Raw genomic sequence first — 22122 nt, forward strand, 5'->3', positions numbered from 1 at the left:
GGGTGGTATCCGGGTGAGGGATGTGTGTCTGTGGGTGCTCCTAGGCCAGGCCTGACATTGCAGAGTAGGTCCCATGTTGGGCAGTGTTCTGATGTGATATTCCTCCAACCTAGCTAGTAGGCATCCACTACTGGGCAGGGCTGTGTGGGTCCCAGGTATGCTGCAGTTGGCGGTATGTGTCCCTCCCCATGTCCTGGTGACTAGCATTGTTACTGGTAGTGCACTGCATAGTGCGTAGGGCTGTTCCCTGTGTGTGAGGGTGCTGTGTACACCAACGGTGGTGTAGGTGCAGCCATTGACCAAGTGTGTCCTTTGTCTCTCCCCACCTTTTTGTTTTGTCATCCTGTCATTATGTGCAATAGCATCATCTGGCAGAGGAGCAGAGGCATCCCATAGGACCCAGGAGTCAGAGTCCACCGACGCTGAGGGCACCAGTGGGATGGAGGGCGAGGGGAGCACCACGGCGGAGACTGGAGGGGACAGTTCAGACATGGATACCTCCTCCGATGGAAGCTCCCTGGTGCTGGTGAACACATCTGTGCCCATCCCAGCTACAGGGACAGCCGCCACTCCTGTACCAGCACTGCCCTCCCAGCAGTCCCTCAGCAAGTTGCCCGTGCCTGCTCACCCAGGAGGGTGGGCATCTCTTTCCCCCCAGACACCTCAGGCCTTGCCCCAGTGAGCCCTCCTGCCCTGAGTGAGGAGGCTATTGACCTCCTGAGATCCATCTCTGTTGGGCAGGCAACCATTGTGAATGCCATCCCGGGGCTGGCTGCCCAAATGCAACAGACCAATGCATTCTTGGAAGGCCTTCACACTGGCTTGGCGGCCCAACAGAGATCAATCCAGGCTCTGGCCTCCTCTCTGATGGCAGCCATTGTCCCTGTTTCCCCCCTCCCCCCTCTAACTTCTTCTACCCAATCCCATTCCCCTCAACCCCAACCCATCCCAAGCACACAGGAAGACCAGCATTCACACAGGACAACACCCAAGAGTGGCACAGGCAAACACACCTGGCTGAGGTGCCCCCACAGTTCCCCGTCCCCCAGAGGTGCCTGCCTATTTTTGAATTGGTGCCCCTGCAGTGTTATCTCCGTGTTGTTGCAGGAGACAAGTGGGGCCTTGGACTTTGTCATGTGGCCCTGTGGCTCACGCACATTGAGTACTGGGCAGTGTCCCTTGATATTTACATATGTATATAGATTTAGATTGGATGTACGTATTTCTACTGTATTTACATTATTTCACCCACTTTCATCTATTCTTATGGTCCTTGCATGATTCCTGAGGGATACGAGGTAAATATGTTTTCTTACTGCATCTGATTGTGTAAATGGTGTTGGGGTGGGGGGTGTGTGTTGCGTGTGTGTGTCACTCTCTTTTTCCTCCCTCCCTCCCCTGAGTGCTGGGTGGCTGTACTCACCATGGTCATCTTCGCCGTCGTTGGTGTTCGTGGTGGAGCAAGACGTAGAAAATCATTGGGAAGATCTGAAGTTCAGGCTTCATGGCGGCGTGGTTCTTCCCTGAGTCTCCAATGGTGAGTTGGTTCCCTTCTGTGCAGTGTTTCTTTTGATGTCGTTGGTACCTCCCCGGAAAAGGTGGTGGATTGGGCTGTCATAATACGGTAGGCGAAACATTGACTTCCACCTGGCTGTAGACGGCTACCGCTGTGGTGCCTGTTGATTCTGCCCTGGCGGTCGGCGTAGTAAAGTGGCTGTCTATCTGAGCTCTTTCCTCCATGGTCATAATTAGGTGGTATTTACCGCAAGACTGTTGGCGGTATTATCGGCACTTTATCAATCAATCAATCAATCAATCAATCATTAGATTTATAAAGCGCGCTATGTACCCGTTAGGGTTTCGAGGCGCTGGGGGGGGGGATGGAGAGGGGGGTTGCTGCTATCGTTCGAAGAGCCATGTCTTGAGGAGTCTCCTGAAGGTGAGGAGGTCCTGGCGTAGTGAGGTCGGGAGTGAGTTCCAGGTCTTGGCGGCGAGGTAGGAGAAGGATCTGCCGCCAGAGTTCTTGCGCTGGATTCGGGGGACGATGGCGAGGGCAAGGTTGGCAGAGCGTAGTTGGCGTGAGGGAACGTAGAAGTTGAGTCTGGTGTTCAGGTAGGTGGGTCCGGTGTCGTGTAGTGCCTTGTGTGCGTGGGTGAGGAGTTTAAAGGTGATCCTCTTGTCCACGGGGAGCCAGTGGAGGTACTTCAGGTGGTGGGAGATGTGACATCGGTGGGGTATGTCGAGGATCAGTCGGGCGGATGCGTTCTGGATGCGTTGGAGTCGTTGGATGTCTTTAGTTGGGATGCCTTTGTAGAGTGCGTTGCCGTAGTCGAGTCTGCTGCTGACGAGGGCTTGGGTCACCGTCTTTCTGGTTCCTGTTGGAATCCACTTGAAGATTCTGCGGAGCATGCGGAGGGTGTTGAAACAGGAGGAGGAGACTGCGTTGACCTGTTTGGACATGGTGAGAGCGGAGTCGAGGATGAAGCCGAGGTTTTGTGCGTGGCTGGCTGGGGTGGGTGGGGGGCCCAGGGCGGTGGGCCACCAAGAGTCGTTCCAGGCTGAGGGGGAGCGGCCGAGGATGAGGACTTCCGTCTTGTCGGAGTTTAGTTTCAGGCGGCTGTTGCTCATCCACTCGGCGATGGATTTCAGTCCCTCGTGGAGGTTGGCTTTGGCGGTGTGAGGATCTTTGGTCAGGGAGAGGACGAGCTGGGTGTCGTCGGCATAGGAGAGGATGCTGAGGTCGTGCTGACGGGGCAGTTGTGCGAGGGGGGCCATGTAGACGTTGAACAGCGTTGGGCTTAGCGAGGAGCCTTGGGGGACGCCGCAGATGAGGTTGGTGGCTTTGGAGCGGAAGGGTGAGAGTCGGACTCTCTGGGTTCTGCCGGAGAGAAAAGAGGAGATCCAGTTGAGGGCTTTGTCTTGGATACCGGCTTCGTGGAGGCGATTTAGTAGGGTGCGGTGGCAGACCGTGTCGAAGGCAGCGGAGAGGTCTAGGAGGATGAGGGCTGAAGTTTCGCCGTTGTCCATTTGTTGTCTGATGTCATCTGTGGCGGTGAGGAGTGCAGTCTCTGTGCTGTGGTTGCGTCTGAAACCGGATTGGGAGGGGTCTAGGATGGAGTTGTCTTCGAGGTAGTGGGAGAGCTGTGCGTTGACGATCTTCTCGATGACTTTCGCTGGGAAAGGGAGGAGGGAGATCGGTCGGAAGTTTTTGAGATCGTTGAGGTCAGTCTTAGGTTTCTTGAGAAGGGGTTGGATTTCTGCGTGCTTCAAGCTGTCCGGGAAGGTAGCGGTGTTGAAGGAAAGGTTGATGATCTTGCGGAGTTTGGGGGCGATGGTGACGTCGGCTTTGTTGAAGACGTGATGTGGGCAGGGGTCAGAGGGAGATCCTGAGTGGATGGAGTTCATGGTCTTTAGTGTTTCGGCGTCGTCTACGTGGGTCCAGGTGGTGAGGCGGTCGGCGTGGGAGGAGTTGTTGGGGGTGGGGTCAGGCGGAGGTGCGTGTTGAAGCTGTCGTGGATGGCTGCGATTTTCTGGTAGAAGAAGGTGGAGAGATTGTCGCAGAGTTTCTGGGATGGTGGGACGTCGTTGACGTTGGCGTTGGGGTTGGAGAGCTCCTTCACAATGCAGAAGAGTTCCTTGCAGTCGTGTGCGTTGTTGTTAAGGTGTTCTGTGAACCAGGCTGTTTTTTTCTTTTCTTGGTTGACGGTGGGTCTCTTGAGTGGTGCTAGGATGTTGGCGCAGTTGAGGATCCATTGTTGGAGGTTGATGGTGGCGGCGTCCGGGTCGGTAGGGTCGGGTGGTGGGTTTTTGTCGAGGGTGCTGGCTAGTTGGTCTTCGGTGACTTTTCCCCAGCGGCGGTGAGGCGGTAGTGGGGTGCGGTGGTGTTCGGTGTTTTTCTTAAAGGTGAAGTGGACGCAGTGGTGGTCGGTCCAGTGGAGTTCGGAGGTGTGGCTGAATGAGATGTGGTTGCTTGCAGTGAAGAGTGGGTCAAGGGTGTGGCCGGCGATGTGGGTGGGTGTGTTGACCAGTTGACGGAGTCCGAGGTTCGAGAGGTTGGTGGTCAGTGATGCGGTGTTGGTGTCATTGTTGTTCTCCAGGTGGAAGTTGAGGTCTCCCAGGAGGATGTAGTCTGAAGAGGCGAGGGCGTGGGTGCTTGCGAGGTCGGAGATGGTGTCGCTGAAGGGGGCTCTTGGTCCTGGAGGACGGTATATGAGGGTTCCTCTGAGGGTAGTGTTAGGGTCCGTGTGGATCTGGAAGTGGAGGTGTTCGGCTGTCTTGAGGGTGTCGTCCGTGTGGGTGTGGATCTTGAGGGTGGATTTGTGGGCGATGGCTATTCCACCGCCGATTCCGTTGGTGCGATCTCTTCTGGTGATCTTGTAGCCGTCAGGGATGGCGATGGCTATGTCTGGGGCCGAGGAGTCGTTCCACCAGGTTTTGGTTAGGAAGGCTACATCTGGGGCGGTGGTGTCGAGCAGGTCCCAGAGCTCGATGGCGTGCTTTCGTGCGGAGCGTGTGTTAAAGAGGATGCAGTGCAGGTGGTTTGTGTTGGTTGTAGCAGACTTCGTTGTTCTGTTGCAGGTGAAGTTGCAGGTGCGGCAGGAAAAAGGTCCTTTGGTGTGCTTCGGGGTGGCCTTGAAGCGTTCTGTGGAGGGGCCAGGGTTGAGGGCGAGGAGTTCGCTGGCAGAGTAGCGAAAGGTGGGGATGCGGGGGCGTGAGGACCAGGGGGGGTGGCGCTGGGCGCGGTCCAGATGCGGACGGGCGCAAACGGGCTTGTCTCTGGCGCGCCAGCCATTAAGAAGGGAGGGGGGAGGGAGGATCAGCTGGGAGGCAGAAGGTGGGAGGGAGTGGCGAATGGGGGCGCGAGGGGGGCGGGGCCGCACGGAGGCAGCGGCAAGGGTAGATCGGCAAGGGGGAGCGCCCAAGGGGCGAAAAAAACAGGGAAAAAGCAAGGCACAAACAGTAAGGAAAAGTTCAAAAACAGTCACAAAATACAATTATGGCACAAATTACAATCGGGGTACAGTAATCAGAAGGGGCACAACGGGGGCAGAAGCGCAAGGAGGCAAGCCGCTGAAAAATAGGAAAAACACTTACAGGACGGCGAAAAGCGGCACACGGGTCAAGTGAGGCTTACCAGGGCCTCGAACACGCTAGCAGCAGCGTGGGCGGGGGTCAGGGACACGAGACAGCTGGGTGGTGCTGCGGACGTGGGGGTCGAGCTCTAGACCTAAAGCAGGTCAGAGGTCGCTCACTCGCGATGCGCAGCGCCAGCCATTAAGAAGGGAGGGGGTAGGGAGGAGCAGCTGGGAGGCGGGAGGGAGTGGCGAATGGGGGCACGAGGGGGGCGGGGCCGCAGGGAGGCAGCGGCAAGGGTAGATCGGCAAGGGGGAGCGCCCAAGGGGTGAAAAAACCAGGGAAAAAGCAAGGCACAAACAGTAAGGAAAAGTTCAAAAACAGTCACAAAATACAATTATGGCACAAATTACAATCGGGGTACAGTAATCAGAAGGGGCACAACGGGGGCAGAAGCGCAAGGAGGCAAGGCGCTGAAAAATAGGAAAAACACTTACAGGACGGCGAAAAGCGGCACACGGGTCAAGTGAGGCTTACCGGGGCCTCGAACACGCTAGCAGCAGCGTGGGCGGGGGTCAGGGGCACGAGACAGCTGGGTGGTGCTGCGGACGTGGGGGGCGAGCTCTAGACCTAAAGCAGGTCAGAGGTCGCTCACTCGCGACGCGCAGCACCAGCCATTAAGAAGGGAGGGGGGAGGGAGGAGCAGGTGGGAGGCCGGAGGCGGGAGGGAGCGGCGAATGGGGGCGCGAGGGGGGCAGAGCCGCAGGGAGGCAGCGGCAAGGGTAGATCGGCAAGGGGGAGCGCCCAAGGGGCGAAAAAAACAGGGAAAAAGCAGGGCACAAACAGTAAGGAAAAGTTCAAAAACAGTCACAAAATACAATTATGGCACAAATTACAATCGGGGTACAGTTATTTAGAAGGGGCACAACGGGGGCAGAAGCGCAAGGAGGCAAGGCACTGAAAAATAGGAAAAACACTTACAGGACGGCGAAAAGCGGCACACGGGTCAAGTGAGGCTTACCAGGGCCTCGAACACGCTAGCAGCAGCGTGGGCGGGGGTCAGGGGCACGAGACAGCTGGGTGGTGCTGCGGACGTGGGGGGCGTGCTCTAGACCTAAAGCAGGTCAGAGGTGGCTCACTCGCGACGCGCAGCGCCAGCCATTAAGAAGGGAGGGGGGAGGGAGGAGCAGCTGGGAGGCGGGAGGCGGGAGGCGGGAGGCGGGAGGGAGCGGCGAATGGGGGCGCGAGGGGGCGGGGCTGCAGGGAGGCAGCGGCAAGGGTAGATCGGCAAGGGGGAGCGCCCAAGGGGCGAAAAAAACAGGGAAAAAGCAAGGCACAAACAGTAAGGAAAAGTTCAAAAACAGTCACAAAATACAATTATGGCACAAATTACAATCGGGGTACAGTAATCAGAAGGGGCACAACGGGGGCAGAAGCGCAAGGAGGCAAGGCGCTGAAAAATAGGAAAAACACTTACAGGACGGCGAAAAGCGGCACACGGGTCAAGTGAGGCTTGCCAGGGCCTCGAACATGCTAGCAGCAGCGTGGGCGGGGGTCAGGGGCACGAGACAGCTGGGTGGTGCTGCGGACGTGGGGGGCGAGCTCTAGACCTAAAGCAGGTCAGAGGTCGCTCACTCGCGACGCGCAGCGCCAGCCATTAAGAAGGGAGGGGGGAGGGAGGAGCAGCTGGGAGGCGGGAGGGAGCGGCGAATGGGGGAGCGAGAGGGGCGGGCCGCAGGGAGGCAGCGGCAAGGGTAGATCGGCAAGGGGGAGCGCCCAAGGGGCAAAAAAACCAGGGAAAAAGCGAGGCACAAACAGTAAGGAAAAGTTCAAAAACAGTCACAAAATACAATTATGGCACAAATTACAATCGGGGTACAGTAATCAGAAGGGGCACAACGGGGGCAGAAGCGCAAGGAGGCAAGGCACTGAAAAATAGGAAAAACACTTACAGGACGGCGAAAAGCGGCACACAGGTCAAGTGAGGCTTACCAGGGCCTCGAACACGCTAGCAGCAGCGTGGGCGGGGGTCAGGGGCACGAGACAGCTGGGTGGTGCTGCGGACGTGGGGGGCGAGCTCTAGACCTAAAGCAGGTCAGAGGTCGCTCACTCGCGACGCGCAGCGCCAGCCATTAAGAAGGGAGGGGGGAGGGAGGAGCAGCTGGGAGGCGGGAGGCTGGAGTGAGCGGCGAATGGGGGCGCGAGGGGGGCGGGGCCGCAGGGAGGCAGCGGCAAGGGTAGATCGGCAAGGGGGAGCGCCCAAGGGGCGAAAAAACCAGGGAAAAAGCAAGGCACAAACAGTAAGGAAAAGTTCAAAAACCGTCACAAAATACAATTATGGCACAAATTACAATCGGGGTACAGTAATCAGAAGGGGCACAACGGGGGCAGAAGCGCAAGGAGGCAAGGCACTGAAAAATAGGAAAAACACTTACAGGACGGCGAAAAGCGGCACACGGGTTAAGTGAGGCTTACCAGGGCCTCGAACACGCTAGCAGCAGCGTGGGCGGGGGTCAGGGGCACGAGACAGCTGGGTGGTGCTGCGGACGTGGGGGGCGAGCTCTAGACCTAAAGCAGGTCAAAGGTCGCTCACTCGCGACGCGCAGCGCCAGCCATTAAGAAGGGAGGGGGGAGGGAGGAGCAGCTGGGAGGCGGGAGGCGGGAGGGAGCAGCGAATGGGGGCACGAGGGGGGCGGGCCGCAGGGAGGCTGCAGCAAGGGTAGATCGACAAGGGGGAGCACCCAAAGGGCGAAAAAGCCAGGGAAAAAGCAAGCCACAAACAGTAAGGAAAAGTTCAAAAACAGTCACAAAATACAATTATGGCACAAATTACAATCGGGGTACAGTAATCAGAAGGGGCACAACGGGGGCAGAAGCGCAAGGAGGCAAGGCGCTGAAAAATAGGAAAAACACTTACAGGATGGCGAAAAGCGGCACACGGGTCAAGTCAGGCTTACCAGGGCCTCGAACACGCTAGCAGCAGCGTGGGCGGGGGTCAGGGGCACGAGACAGCTGGGTGGTGCTGCAGACGTGGGGGGCGAGCTCTAGACCTAAAGCAGGTCAGAGGTCGCTCACTCGCGACGCGCAGCGCCAGCCATTAAGAAGGGAGGGGGGAGGGAGGATCAGCTGGGAGGCGGGAATGAGCGGTAAATGGGGGCGTGAGGGGGGCGGGCCGCAGGGAGGCAGCGGCAAGGGTAGATCTGCAAGGGGGAGCGGCCAATGGGCGAAAAGACCAGGGAAAAAGCAAGGCACAAACAGTAAGGAAAAGTTCAAAAACAGTCACAAAATACAATTATGGCACAAATTACAATCGGGGTACAGTAATCAGAAGGGGCACAACGGGGGCAGAGGCGCAAAGAGGCAAGGCGCTGAAAAATAGGAAAAACACTTACAGGACGGCGAAAAGCGGCACACGGGTCAAGTGAGGCTTGCCAGGGCCTCGAACACGCTAGCAGCAGCGTGGGCGGGGGTCAGGGGCACGAGACAGGTGGGTGGTGCTGCGGACGTGGGGGGCGAGCTCTAGACCTAAAGCAGGTCAGAGGTCGCTCACTCGCGACGCGCAGCGCCAGCCATTAAGAAGGGAGGGGGGAGGGAGGAGCAGCTGGGAGGCGGGAGGCGGGAGTGAGCGGTGAATGGGGGCGCGAGGGGGGCGGGGCCGCAGTGAGGCAGCGGCAAGGGTAGATCGGCAAGGGGGAGCGCCCAAGGGGCGAAAAAACCAGGGAAAAAGCAAGGCACAAACAGTACGGAAAAGTTCAAAAACCGTCACTAAATACAATTATGGCACAAATTACAATCGGGGTACAGTAATCAGAAGGGGCACAACGGGAGCAGAAGCGCAAGGAGGCAAGGCGCTGAAAAATAGGAAAAACACTTACAGGACGGCGAAAAGCGGCACACGGGTCAAGTGAGGCTTACCAGGGCCTCGAACACGCTAGCAGCAGCGTGGGTGGGGGTCAGGGGCACAAGACAGCTGGGTGGTGCTGCGGACGTGGGGGGCGAGCTCTAGACCTAAAGCAGGTCAGAGGTCGCTCACTCGCGACGCGCAGCGCCAGCCATTAAGAAGGGAGGGGGGAGGGAGGAGCAGCTGGGAGGCGGGAGGCGGGAGGGAGCGGCGAATGGGGGCGCAAGGGGGGCGGGCCGCAGGGAGGCAGCGGCAAGGGTAGATCGGCAAGGGGGAGCGCCCAAGGGGTGAAAAAAACAGGGAAAAAGCAAGGCAGAAACAGTAAGGAAAAGTTCAAAAACAGTCACAAAATACAATTATGGCACAAATTACAATTGGGGTACAGTAATCAGAAGGGGCACCACGGGGGCAGAAGCGCAAGGAGGCAAGGCGCTGAAAAATAGGAAAAACACTTACAGGATGGCGAAAAGCGGCACACGGGTCAAGTGAGCCTTACCAGGGACTCGAACACGCTAGCAGCAGCGTGGGTGGGGGTCAGGGGCACAAGACAGCTGGGTGGTGCTGCGGACGTGGGGGGCGAGCTCTAGACCTAAAGCAGGTCAGAGGTCGCTCACTCGCGACGCGCAGCGCCAGCCATTAAGAAGGGAGGGGGGAGGGAGGAGCAGCTGGGAGGCGGGAAGCGGGAGGGAGCGGCGAATGGGGGCGCGAGGGGGGCGGGGCCGCAGGGAGGCAGCGGCAAGGGTAGATCGGCAAGGGGGAGCGCCCAAGGGGCGAAAAAACCAGGGAAAAAGCAAGGCACAAACAGTAAGGAAAAGTTCAAAAACAGTCACAAAATACAATTATGGCACAAATTACAATCGGGGTACAGTAATCAGAAAGGGCACAACGGGGCAGAAGCGCAAGGAGGCAAGGCGCTGAAAAATAGGAAAAACACTTACAGGACGGTGAAAGGCAGCACACGGGTCAAGTGAGGCTCACCAGGGCCTTGAACACGCTAGCAGCAGCGTGGGCGGGGGTCAGGGGCACGAGACAGCTGGGTGGTGCTGCGGACGTGGGGGGCGAGCTCTAGACCTAAAGTAGGTCAGAGGTGGCTCACTCGCAACGCGCAGCGCCAGCCATTAAGAAGGGAAGGGGGAGGGAGGAGCAGCTGGGAGGCGGGAGGCGGGTGGGAGCGGCGAATGGGGGTGCGAGGAGGGCGGGGCCGCAGGGAGGCAGTGGCAAGGGTAGATCGGCAAGGGGTAGCGCCCAAGGGGTGAAAAAGCCAGGGAAAAAGCAAGGCACAAACAGTAAGGAAAAGTTCAAAAACAGTCACAAAATACAATTATGGCACAAATTACAATCGGGGTACAGTAATCAGAAGGGGCACAACGGGGGCAGAAGCGCAAGGAGGCAAGGCACTGAAAAATAGGAAAAACACTTACAGGACGGCGAAAAGCGGCACACGGGTCAAGTCAGGCTTACCAGGGCCTCGAACACGCTAGCAGCAGCGTGGGTGGGGGTCAGGGGCACAAGACAGCTGGGTGGTGCTGCGGACGTGGGGGGCGAGCTCTAGACCTAAAGCAGGTCAGAGGTCGCTCACTCGCGACGCGCAGCGCCAGCCATTAAGAAGGGAGGGGGGAGGGAGGAGCAGCTGGGAGGCGGGAAGCGGGAGGGAGCGGCGAATGGGGGCGCGAGGGGGGCGGGGCCACAGGGAGGCAGCGGCAAGGGTAGATCGGCAAGGGGGAGCGCCCAAGGGGCGAAAAAACCAGGGAAAAAGCAAGGCACAAACAGTAAGGAAAAGTTCAAAAACAGTCACAAAATACAATTATGGCACAAATTACAATCGGGGTACAGTAATCAGAAAGGGCACAACGGGGCAGAAGCGCAAGGAGGTAAGGCGCTGAAAAATAGGAAAAACACTTACAGGACGGTGAAAGGCAGCACACGGGTCAAGTGAGGCTCACCAGGGCCTTGAACACGCTAGCAGCAGCGTGGGCGGGGGTCAGGGGCACGAGACAGCTGGGTGGTGCTGCGGACGTGGGGGGCGAGCTCTAGACCTAAAGCAGGTCAGAGGTGGCTCACTCGCAACGCGCAGCGCCAGCCATTAAGAAGGGAAGGGGGAGGGAGGAGCAGCTGGGAGGCGGGTGGGAGCGGCGAATGGGGGTGCGAGGAGGGCGGGGCCGCAGGGAGGCAGCGGCAAGGGTAGATCGGCAAGGGGTAGCGCCCAAGGGGTGAAAAAGCCAGGGAAAAAGCAAGGCACAAACAGTAAGGAAAAGTTCAAAAACAGTCACAAAATACAATTATGGCACAAATTACAATCGGGGTACAGTAATCAGAAGGGGCACAACGGGGGCAGAAGCGCAAGGAGGCAAGGCACTGAAAAATAGGAAAAACACTTACAGGACGGCAAAAAGCGGCACACGGGTCAAGTCAGGCTTACCAGGGCCTCGAACACGCTAGCAGCAGCGTGGGCGGGGGTCAGGGGCACGAGACAGCTGGGTGGTGCTGCAGACGTGGGGGGCGAGCTCTACACCTAAAGCAGGTCAGAGGACGCTCACTCGCGACGCGCAGCGCCAGCCATTAAGAAGGGAGGGGGGAGGGAGGATCAGCTGGGAGGCGGGAGGGAGCTGCGAATGGGGGCGTGAGGGGGGCGGGCCGTAGGGAGGCAGCGGCAAGGGTAGATCGGCAAGGGGGAGCGCCCAAGGGGCGAAAAAACCAGGGAAAGAGCAAGGCACAAACAGTAAGGAAAAGTTCAAAAACAGTCACAAAATACAATTATGGCACAAATTACAATCGGGGTACAGTAATCAGAAGGGGCACAACGGGGGCAAAAGCGCAAGGAGGCAAGGCGCTAAAAAATAGGAAAAACACTTACAGGACGGCGAAAAGCGGCACACGGGTCAAGTGAGGCTTACCAGGGCCTCGAACACGCTAGCAGCAGCGTGGGCGGGGGTCAGGGGCACGAGACAGCTGGGTGGTGCTGCGGACGTGGGGGGCGAGCTCTAGACCTAAAGCAGGTCAGAGGTCGCTCACTCGCGACGCACAGCGCCAGCCATTAAGAAGGGAGGGGGAGGGAGGAGCAGCTGGGAGGCGGGAGGCAGGAGTGAGCGGTGAATGGGGGCGCGAGGGGGGCGGGGCCGCAGGGAGGCAGCAGCAAGGGTAGATCGGCAAGGGGGAGCGCCCAAGGGGCGAAAAAACCAGGGAAAAAGCAAGGCACAAACATTAAGGAAAAGTTCAAAAACCGTCACTAAATACAATTATGGCACAAATTACAATCGGGGTACAGTAATCAGAAGGGGCACAACGGGGGCAGAAGCGCAAGGAGGCAAGGCGCTGAAAAATAGGAAAAACACTTACAGGACGGCGAAAAGCGGCACACGGGTCAAGTGAGGCTTACCAGGGCCTCGAACACGCTAGCAGCAGCGTGGGCGGGGGTCAGGGGCACGAGACAGCTGGGTGGTGCTGCGGACGTGGGGGGCGAGCTTTAGACCTAAAGCAGGTCAGAGGTCGCTCACTCGCGACGCGCAGCGCCAGCCATTAAGAAGGGAGGGGGGAGGGAGGAGCAGCTGGGAGGCAGGAGGCGGGAGGGAGCGGCGAATGGGGGCGCGAGAGGGGCGGGCCGCAGGGAGGCAGCGGCAAGGGTAGATCGGCAAGGGGGAGCGCCCAAGGGGTGAAAAAACCAGGGAAAAAGCAAGGCACAAACAGTAAGGAAAAGTTCAAAAACAGTCACAAAATACAATTATGGCACAAATTACAATCGGGGGACAGTAATCAGAAGGGGCACAACGGGGGCAGAAGCGCAAGGAGGCAAGGCGCTGAAAAATAGGAAAAACACTTACAGGACGGCGAAAAGCGGCACACAGGTCAAGTGAGGCTTACCAGGGCCTCGAACACGCTAGCAGCAGCGTGGGCGGGGGTCAGGGGCACGAGACAGCTGGGTGGTGCTGCGGACGTGGGGGGCGAGCTCTAGACCTAAAGCAGGTCAGAGGTCGCTCACTCGCGACGCGCAGCGCCAGCCATTAAGAAGGGAGGGAGGAGGGAGGAGCAGCTGGGAGGCGGGAGGCGGGAGGGAGCGGCGCATGGGGGCACGAGGGGGGCGGGGCCGCAGGGAGGCAGCGGCAAGGGTAGATCGGCAAGGGGGAGCGCCCAAGGGGCGAAAAAACCAGGGAAAATGCAAGGCACAAACAGTAAGGAAAAGTTCAAAAACAGTCACAAAATACAATTATGGCACAAATTACAATCGGGGTACAGTAATCAGAAGGGGCACAACGGGGGCAGAAGCGCAAGGAGGCAAGGCGCTGAAAAATAGAAAAAACACTTACAGGACGGCGAAAAGCGGCACACGGGTCAAGTGAGGCATACCAGGGCCTCGAACACGCTAGCAGCAGCGTGGGCGGGGGTCAGGGGCAGAAGACAGCTGGGTGGTGCTACGGACGTGGGGGGCGAGCTCTAGACCTAAAGCAGGTCAGATGTCGCTCACTCGCGACGCGCAGCGCCAGCCATTAAGAAGGGAGGGGGGAGAGAGGAGCAGCTGTGAGGCGGGAGGCGGGAGGGAGCGGCGAATGGGGGAGCGAGGGGGGCGGGCCGCAGGGAGGCAGCGGCAAGGGTAGATCAGCAAGGGGGAGCGCCCAAGGGGCGAAAAAACCAGGGCAAAAGCAAGGCACAAACAGTAAGGAAAAGTTCAAAAACCGTCACAAAATACAATTATGGCACAAATTACAATCGGGGTACAGTAATCAGAATGGGCACAACGGGGGCAGAAGCGCAAGGAGGCAAGGCGCTGAAAAATAGGAAAAACACTTACAGGACGGCGAAAAGCGGCACACAGGTCAAGTGAGGCTTACCAGGGCCTTGAACATGCTAGCAGCAGCGTGGGCGGGGGTCAGGGGCACGAGACAGCTGGGTGGTGCTGCGGACGTGGGGGGCGAGCTCTAGACCTAAAGCAGGTCAGAGGTCGCTCACTCGCGACGCGCAGCGCCAGCCATTAAGAAGGGAGGGAGGAGGGAGGAGCAGCTGGGAGGCGGGAGGCGGGAGGGAGCGGTGAATGGGGGCACGAGGGGGGCGGGGCCGCAGGGAGGCAGCGACAAGGGTAGATCGGCAAGGGGGAGTGCCCAAGGGGCGAGAAAACCAGGGAAAATGCAAGGCACAAACAGTAAGGAAAAGTTCAAAAACAGTCACAAAATACAATTATGGCACAAATTACAATCGGGGTACAGTAATCAGAAGGGGCACAACGGGGGCAGAAGCGCAAGGAGGCAAGGTGCTGAAAAATAGGAAAAACACTTACAGGACGGCGAAAAGCGGCACACGGGTCAAGTGAGGCATAGCAGGGCCTCGAACACGCTAGCAGCAGCGTGGGCGGGGGTCAGGGGCAGAAGACAGCTGGGTGGTGCTGCGGACGTGGGGGGCGAGCTCTAGACCTAAAGCAGGTCAGAGGTCGCTCACTCTCGACGCGCAGCGCCAGCCATTAAGAAGGGAGGGGGGAGGGAGGAGCAGCTGGGAGGCGGGAAGCGGGAGGGAGCGGCGAATGGGGGCGCGAGGGGGGCGGGGCCGCAGGGAGGCAGCGGCAAGGGTAGATCAGCAAGGGGGAGCGCCCAAGGGGCGAAAAAACCAGGGAAAAAGCAAGGCACAAACAGTAAGGAAAAGTTCAAAAACCGTCACAAAATACAATTATGGCACAAATTACAATCGGGGTACAGTAATCAGAAGGGGCACAACGGGGGCAGAAGCGCAAGGAGGCAAGGCTCTGAAAAATAGGAAAAACACTTACAGGACGGCGAAAAGCGGCACACGGATCAAGTGAGGCTCACCAGGGCCTCGAACACGCTAGCAGCAGCGTGGGCGGTGGTCAGGGGCACGAGACAGCTGGGTGGTGCTGCGGACGTGGGGGGCGACCTCTAGACCTAAAGCAGGTCAGAGGTCGCTCACTCGCGACGCGCAGCGCCAGCCATTAAGAAGGGAGGGGGAGGGAGGAGCAGCTGGGAGGCGGGAAGCGGGAGGGAGCGGCGAATGGGGGAGTGGGGCGGACGGGGCCACAGGGAGGCAACGGCAAGGGTAGATCGGCAATGGGGAGCGCCCAAGGGGCGAAAAAACCAGTGAAAAAGCAAGGCACAAACAGTAGGGAAAAGTTCAAAAACAGTCACAAAATACAATTATGGCACAAATTACAATCGGGGTACAGTAATCAGAAGGGGCACAACGGGGGCAGAAGCGCAAGGAGGCAAGGCGCTGAAAAATAGGAAAAACACTTACAGGACGGCGAAAAGCGGCACACAGGTCAAGTGAGGCTTACAAGGGCCTCGAACACGCTAGCAGCAGCGTGGGCGGGTGTCAGGGGCACGAGACAGCTGGGTGGTGCTGCGGACGTGGGGGGCGAGCTCTAGACCTAAAGCAGGTCAGAGGTCGCTCACTCGCGACGCGCAGCGCCAGCCATTAAGAAGGGAGGGAGGAGGGAGGAGCAGCTGGGAGGCGGGAGGCGGGAGGCGGGAGGGAGCGGTGAATGGGGGCACGAGGGGGGCGGGGCCGCAGGGAGGCAGCGACAAGGGTAGATCGGCAAGGGGGAGTGCCCAAGGGGCGAGAAAACCAGGGAAAATGCAAGGCACAAACAGTAAGGAAAAGTTCAAAAACAGTCACAAAATACAATTATGGCACAAATTACAATCGGGGTACAGTAATCAGAAGGGGCACAACGGGGGCAGAAGCGCAAGGAGGCAAGGTGCTGAAAAATAGGAAAAACACTTACAGGACGGCGAAAAGCGGCACACGAGCTCTAGACCTAAAGCAGGTCAGAGGTCGCTCACTCGCGACGCACAGCGCCAGCCATTAAGAAGGGAGGGAGGAGGGAGGAGCAGCTGGGAGGCGGGAGGGAGCGGCGCATGGGGGCACGAGGGGGGCGGGGCCGCAGGGAGGCAGCGGCAAGGGTAGATCGGCAAGGGGGAGCGCCCAAGGGGCGAAAAAACCAGGGAAAATGCAAGGCACAAACAGTAAGGAAAAGTTCAAAAACAGTCACAAAATACAATTATGGCACAAATTACAATCGGGGTACAGTAATCAGAAGGGGCACAACGGGGGCAGAAGCGCAAGGAGGCAGGGCGCTGAAAAATAGGAAAAACACTTACAGGACGGCGAAAAGCGGCACACGGGTCAAGTGAGGCATACAAGGGCCTCGAACACGCTAGCAGCAGCGTGGGCGGGGGTCAGGGGCAGAAGACAGCTGGGTGGTGCTACGGACGTGGGGGGCGAGCTCTAGACCTAAAGCAGGTCAGATGTCGCTCACTCGCGACGCGCAGCGCCAGCCATTAAGAAGGGAGGGGGGAGAGAGGAGCAGCTGTGAGGCGGGAGGCGGGAGGGAGCGGCGAATGGGGGAGCGAGGGGGGCGGGCCGCAGGGAGGCAGCGGCAAGGGTAGATCAGCATGGGGGAGCGCCCAAGGGGCGAAAAAACCAGGGCAAAAGCAAGGCACAAACAGTAAGGAAAAGTTCAAAAACCGTCACAAAATACAATTATGGCACAAATTACAATCGGGGTACAGTAATCAGAATGGGCACAACGGGGGCAGAAGCGCAAGGAGGCAAGGCGCTGAAAAATAGGAAAAACACTTACAGGACGGCGAAAAGCGGCACACAGGTCAAGTGAGGCTTACCAGGGCCTCGAACATGCTAGCAGCAGCGTGGGCGGGGGTCAGGGGCACGAGACAGCTGGGTGGTGCTGCGGACGTGGGGGGCGAGCTCTAGACCTAAAGCAGGTCAGAGGTTGCTCACTCGCGACGCGCAGCGCCAGCCATTAAGAAGGGAGGGAGGAGGGAGGAGCAGCTGGGAGGCGGGAGGCGGGAGGCGGGAGGCGGGAGGCGGGAGGGAGCGGTGAATGGGGGCACGAGGGGGGCGGGGCCGCAGGGAGGCAGCGACAAGGGTAGATCGGCAAGGGGAGTGCCCAAGGGGCGAGAAAACCAGGGAAAATGCAAGGCACAAACAGTAAGGAAAAGTTCAAAAACAGTCACAAAATACAATTATGGCACAAATTACAATCGGGGTACAGTAATCAGAAGGGGCACAACGGGGGCAGAAGCGCAAGGAGGCAAGGTGCTGAAAAATAGGAAAAACACTTACAGGACGGCGAAAAGCGGCACACGGGTCAAGTGAGGCATAGCAGGGCCTCGAACACGCTAGCAGCAGCGTGGGCGGGGGTCAGGGGCAGAAGACAGCTGGGTGGTGCTGCGGACGTGGGGGGCGAGCTCTAGACCTAAAGCAGGTCAGAGGTCGCTCACTCTCGACGCGCAGCGCCAGCCATTAAGAAGGGAGGGGGGAGGGAGGAGCAGCTGGGAGGCGGGAAGCGGGAGGGAGCGGCGAATGGGGGCGCGAGGGGGGCGGGGCCGCAGGGAGGCAGCGGCAAGGGTAGATCAGCAAGGGGGAGCGCCCAAGGGGCGAAAAAACCAGGGAAAAAGCAAGGCACAAACAGTAAGGAAAAGTTCAAAAACCGTCACAAAATACAATTATGGCACAAATTACAATCGGGGTACAGTAATCAGAAGGGGCACAACGGGGGCAGAAGCGCAAGGAGGCAAGGCGCTGAAAAATAGGAAAAACACTTACAGGACGGCGAAAAGCAGCACACGGATCAAGTGAGGCTTACCAAGGCCTCGAACACGCTAGCAGCAGCGTGGGCGGGGGTTAGGGGCACGAGACAGCTGGGTGGTGCTGCGGACGTGGGGGGCGAGCTCTAGACTTAAAGCAGGTCAGAGGTCGCTCACTCGCGACGCGCAGCGCCAGCCATTAAGAGGGGAGGGAGGAGCAGCTGGGAGGCGGGAGGCGGGAGGGAGCGGCGAATGGGGGAGTGGGGGGGACGGGGCCACAGGGAGGCAACGGCAAGGGTAGATCGGCAATGGGGAGCGCCCAAGGGGCGAAAAAACCAGGGAAAAAGCAAGGCACAAACAGTAGGGAAAAGTTCAAAAACAGTCACAAAATACAATTATGGCACAAATTACAATCGGGGTACAGTAATCAGAAGGGGCACAACGGGGGCAGAAGCGCAAGGAGGCAAGGCTCTGAAAAATAGGAAAAACACTTACAGGACGGCGAAAAGCGGCACACGGGTCAAGTGAGGTTCACCAGGGCCTCGAACACGCTAGCAGCAGCGTGGGCGGGGGTCAGGGGCACGAGACAGCTGGGTGGTGCTGCGGATGTGGGGGGCGACCTCTAGACCTAAAGCAGGTCAGAGGTCGCTCACTCGCGACGCGCAGCGCCAGCCATTAAGAAGGGAGGGGGAGGGAGGAGCAGCTGGGAGGCGGGAAGCGGGAGGGAGCGGCGAATGGGGGCGCGAGGGGGACGGGGCCGCAGGGAGGCAGCGGCAAGGGTAGATCGGCAAGGGGGAGCGCCCAAGGGGCGAAAAAACCAGGGAAAAAGCAAGGTACAAACAGTAAGGAAAAGTTCAAAAACAGTCACAAAATACAATTATGGCACAAATTACAATCGGGGTACAGTAATCAGAAGGGGCACAACGGGAGCAGAAGCGCAAGGAGGCAAGGCGCTGAAAAATAGGAAAAACACTTACAGGACGGCGAAAAGCGGCACACAGGTCAAGTGAGGCTTACAAGGGCCTCGAACACGCTAGCAGCAGCGTGGGCGGGTGTCAGGGGCACGAGACAGCTGGGTGGTGCTGCGGACGTGGGGGGTGAGCTCTAGACCTAAAGCAGGTCAGAGGTCGCTCACTCGCGACGCACAGCGCCAGCCATTAAGAAGGGAGGGGGGAGGGAGGAGCAGCTGGGAGGCGGGAGGGAGCGGCGAATGGGGGCGTGAGGGGAGCGGGGCCGCAGGGAGGCAGCGGCAAGGGTAGATCAGCAAGGGGGAGCGCCCAAGGGGTGAAAAAACCAGGGCAAAAGCAAGGCACAAACAGTAAGGAAAAGTTCAAAAACAGTCACAAAATACAATTATGGCACAAATTACAATCGGGGTACAGTAATCAGAAGGGGCACAACGGGGGCAGAAGCGCAAGGAGGCAAGGCGCTGAAAAATAGGAAAAACACTTACAGGACGGCGAAAAGCAGCACACGGATCAAGTGAGGCATACCAGGGCCTCGAACACGCTAGCAGCAGCGTGGGCGGGGGTCAGGGGCAGAAGACAGCTGGGTGGTGCTGCGGACGTGGGGGGCGAGCTCTAGACCTAAAGCAGGTCAGAGGTCGCTCACTCGCGACGCGCAGCGCCAGCCATTAAGAGGGGAGGGAGGAGCAGCTGGGAGGCGGGAGGCGGGAGGGAGCGGGAATGGGGGCGCGAGGGGGGCGGGGCCGCAGGGAGGCAGCGGCAAGGGTAGATCGGCAAGGGGGAGCGCCCAAGGGGCGAAAAAACCAGGGAAAAAGCAAGGCACAAACAGTAAGGAAAAGTTCAAAAACAGTCACAAAATACAATTATGGCACAAATTACAATCGGGGTACAGTAATCAGAAGGGGCACAACGGGGGCAGAAGCGCAAGGAGGCAAGGCGCTGAAAAATACGAAAAACACTTACAGGACGGCGAAAAGCGGCACATGGGTCAAGTGAGGCTCACCAGGGTCTCGAACACGCTAGCAGCAGCGTGGGCGGGGGTCAGGGGCATGAGACAGCTGGGTGGTGCTGCAGACATGGGGGGCGAGCTCCAGACCTAAAGCAGGTCAGAGGTCGCTCACTCGCGACGCGCAGCGCCAGCCATTAGAAGGGAGGGGGGAGGGAGGAGCAGCTGGGTGGCGGGAGGCAGGAAGGAGCAGCGAATGGGGGCACGAGGGGGGCGGGCCGCAGGGAGGCAGCGGCAAGGGTAGATCGGCAAGGGGGAGCGCCCAAGGGGCGAAAAAAAGAGGGAAAAAGCAAGGCACAAACAGTAAGGAAAAGTTCAAAAACAGTCACAAAATACAATTATGGCACAAATTACAATCGGGGTACAGTAATCAGAAGGGGCACAACGGGGGCAGAAGCGCAAGGAGGCAAGGCGCTGAAAAATAGGAAAAACACTTACAGGACGGCGAAAAGCAGCACACGGGTCAAGTGAGGCTTACCAGAGCCTCGAACACGCTAGCAGCAGCGTGGGCGGGGGTCAGGGGCACGAGACAGCTGGGTGGTGCAGTGGACGTGGGGGGCGAGCTCTCGACCTAGAGCAGGTCAGAGGTGGCTCACTCGCGACGCGCAGCGCCAGCCATTAAGAAGGGAGGGAGGAGCAGCTGGGAGGCGGGAGGCGGGAGGGAGCGGCGAATGGGGGCGCGAGGAGGGCGGGGCCGCAGGGAGGCAGCGGCAAGGGGGAGCGCCCAAGGGGCGAAAAAGCCAGGGAAAAAGCAAGGCACAAACAGTAAGGAAAAGTTCAAAAACAGTCACAAAATACAATTATGGCACAAATTACAATCGGGGTACAGTAATCAGAAGGGGCACAACGGGGGCAGAAGCGCAAGGAGGCAAGGCGCTGAAAAATAGGAAAAACACTTACAGGACGGCGAAAAGCGGCACACGGGTCAAGTCAGGCTTACCAGGGCCTCGAACACGCTAGCAGCAGCTTGGGCAGGGGTCAGGTGCACCAGACAGCTGGGTGGTGCTGCAGATGTGGGGGGCGAGCTCTAGACCTGAAGCAGGTCAGAGGTCGCTCACTCGTGATGCGCAGCGCCAGCCATTAAGAAGGGAGGGGGGAGGGAGGATCAGCTGGGAGGCGGGAGTGAGCGGCGAATGGGGGCGCGAGGGGGGCGGGCCGTAGGGAGGCAGCGGCAAGGGTAGATCGGCAAGGGGGAGTGGCCAAGGGGCGAAAAAAACAGGGAAAAAGCAAGGCACAAACAGTAAGGAAAAGTTCAAAAACAGTCACAAAATACAATTATGGCACAAATTACAATCGGGGTACAGTAATCAGAAGGGGCACAACGGGGGCAGAAGCGCAAGGAGGCAAGGCGCTGAAAAATAGGAAAAACACTTACAGGACGGCGAAAAGTGGCACACGGGTCAAGTGAGGTTCACCAGGGCCTCGAACACGCTAGCAGCAGCGTGGGCGGGGGTGAGGGGCACGAGACAGCTGGGTGGTGCTGCGGACGTGGGGGGCGAGCTCTAGACCTAAAGCAGGTCAGAGGTCGCTCACTCGCGACGCGCAGCGCCAGCCATTAAGACGGGAGGGGGGACGGAGGAGCAGCTGGGAGGCGGGAGGCGGGAGTGAGCGGTGAATGGGGGCGCGAGGGGGCGGGGCAGCAGGGAGGCAGCGGCAAGGGTAGATCGGCAAGGGGGAGCGCCCAAGGGGCGAAAAAACCAGGGAAAAAGCAAGGTACAAACAGTAAGGAAAAGTTCAAAAACAGTCACAAAATACAATTATGGCACAAATTACAATCGGGGTACAGTAATCAGAAGGGGCACAACGGGGGCAGAAGCGCAAGGAGGCAAGGCGCTGAAAAATAGGAAAAACACTTACAGGACGGCGAAAAGCGGCACACAGGTCAAATGAGGCTTACCAGGGCCTCGAACACGCTAGCAGCAGCGTGGGCGGGGGTCAGGGGCACGAGACAGCTGGGTGGTGCTGCGGACGTGGGGGGCGAGCTCTAGACCTAAAGCAGGTCAGAGGTCGCTCACTCGCGACGCGCAGCGCCAGCCATTAAGAAGGGAGGGGGGAGGGAGGAGCAGCTGGGAGGCGGGAGGGAGCGGCGAATGGGGGAGCGAGATGGGCGGGCCGCAGGGAGGCAGCGGCAAGGGTAGATCGGCAAGGGGGAGCGCCCAAGGGGCGAAAAAACCAGGGAAAGAGCAAGGCACAAACAGTAAGGAAAAGTTCAAAAACAGTCACAAAATACAATTATGGCACAAATTACAATCGGGGTACAGTAATCAGAAGGGGCACAACGGGGGCAAAAGCGCAAGGAGGCAAGGCGCTAAAAAATAGGAAAAACACTTACAGGACGGCGAAAAGCGGCACACGGGTCAAGTGAGGCTTACCAGGGCCTCGAACACGCTAGCAGCAGCGTGGGCGGGGGTCAGGGGCACTAGACAGCTGGGTGGTGCTGCAGACGTGGGGGGCGAGCTCTAGACCTAAAGCAGGTCAGAGGTCGCTCACTCGCGACGCACAGCGCCAGCCATTAAGAAGGGAGGGGGAGGGAGGAGCAGCTGGGAGGCGGGAGGCAGGAGTGAGCGGTGAATGGGGGCGTGAGGGGGGCGGGGCCGCAGGGAGGCAGCAGCAAGGGTAGATCGGCAAGGG

This window comes from Pleurodeles waltl, chromosome 2_1, assembly GCF_031143425.1.
Source record: "Pleurodeles waltl isolate 20211129_DDA chromosome 2_1, aPleWal1.hap1.20221129, whole genome shotgun sequence".
NCBI classification, from domain to species: Eukaryota; Metazoa; Chordata; class Amphibia; order Caudata; family Salamandridae; genus Pleurodeles; species Pleurodeles waltl.